Source organism: Mus caroli, chromosome 7 (genome assembly GCF_900094665.2).
Source record: "Mus caroli chromosome 7, CAROLI_EIJ_v1.1, whole genome shotgun sequence".
Lineage (NCBI taxonomy): Eukaryota > Metazoa > Chordata > Mammalia > Rodentia > Muridae > Mus > Mus caroli.
The window spans coordinates 145,140,313-145,141,931 of record NC_034576.1 but is presented as its reverse complement, the minus strand read 5'-3'; positions in this window follow the sequence as shown (position 1 = coordinate 145,141,931).

Sequence of the window (1,619 nt, the reverse complement as noted above, 5' to 3'; positions counted from 1 at the left end):
TGTAGACCAGGCTGGCCTCGAACTCAGAAATCCGCCTGCCTCTGCCTCCCGAGTGCTGGGATTAAAGGCGTGCGCCACCACGCCCGGCTATCCCTGTATTTCCATGTCCTGTGGACCCAGCCTCCTCAGAGTTCCTCCTCCCCCTCCTGCTGTGGTTCCGGGGTGCACAGCTCACTCCTCACCACAGGTTTGTGGGCTTCTAGGATTCCCTGGACGGGCTGTTCTTCGATGGCACCCTAAGATGGATGGTTTTCTTCCTCCCCCTCAGGGAGAGCCTTCTCTCTGCAGTAGCAAGCAGCTTTCCCCCCAGGAGCAGTTAAACTAACTGGCTGAGTTTGCGCCCTGGGCAGTGTGTTAGTCACCTTTCTGTGATTTTGCTTCGACAAAATACTTGAGAAAAACAACTGAGAAAAGATTTAGTTTGGCTGGTGGTTTTAGTCTCCAGGTGGGGTGGGGGCTGGCTGCATTGTTTCTTGGCCAGTTGGGGGAAGGGGGGAGACAGCCTCGTGACAGAAGGGTGTGGCAGAGCAGACCTGCTCTAGTCAAGGTGGTGGGGAAGCAGGAAGCAGAGTGAGGACAGGACTGAGGCTAAGTTTACCCTTTAAAGTCACACTTCCCAGTGACCTGCTTCCCCATCCAGGCCCCTCCCCCTAAGAGCCCAACTAGTTGTGAGTTCATCAGTAGATTCACCCTTGGATTTAGTCAACTAATGAGCCAATCACCTCTCAGTAGTGTCATTAGCTTGGGGCCAACTCTGTAACCCCTTTTTGTGGGGGGAAAATATTTAATTGAAGAGCTATGAACACTTGATGTCTCCTGGGAGAAGGAGAGTCAGCTATCTATCTATCTAAATATCTATCTGGAGTCAAAGGGTTATTTAAAAAAAAACCCAGCCAAACATCTTGGTGACACATGCTTTTAATCCCAATACTTGGAAGGTAGAGGCAGGCAGATCTCTGTGAGTTGGAGGTCAGTCTGGTCTACATAGAAAGTTCCTGAACAGTCATGGTTACATAGAAAGACCTTGTCTAAAAAAGAAAAATTAGACAGGAAGTTGATGGGTGTGGGTTAGGAAGGTGGGGTGGATCTAAGGAATTAGGGGGAAGACTTGGGGGGTAAATATGATCAAAATGCATTGTATGAACTTCTCAAAGAATTAATATGAATATTTTTAAAGTAGCTATAATTCAAGGTTGTCTTGGGTCTGGATACCAAGGGGTCCCGGACATCGAGTTGTAGGCAAGACCACAAGAGACAGGCAGCTGATCAACTATGTCCAGAGAGCTGCAGAGTGTGGCCTGATGATTTCTGTCAGAGAGAGAGAGAGAGAGAGAGAGAGAGAGAGACAGACAGACAGACAGACAGAGACAGAGACAGAGACAGAGACAGAGACAGACAGAGAATTTTTAGAGGGTCTGTAACCTGACACACTGTATGGGGGATTCCAAGATACCCACTAATCCCCTTTGTAATTATCCAAAGATATGCATGGACACTCTCAGTGGGTGGTGGCATGTATCAATGCACTCCAAATTGAAGCAAACCTAAGCTGCTTAGGTTTCTGTCAACTTGACACAAGCTAGAGTCATCAGGGAAGAAGGAACCTCAACTGAGAAAAT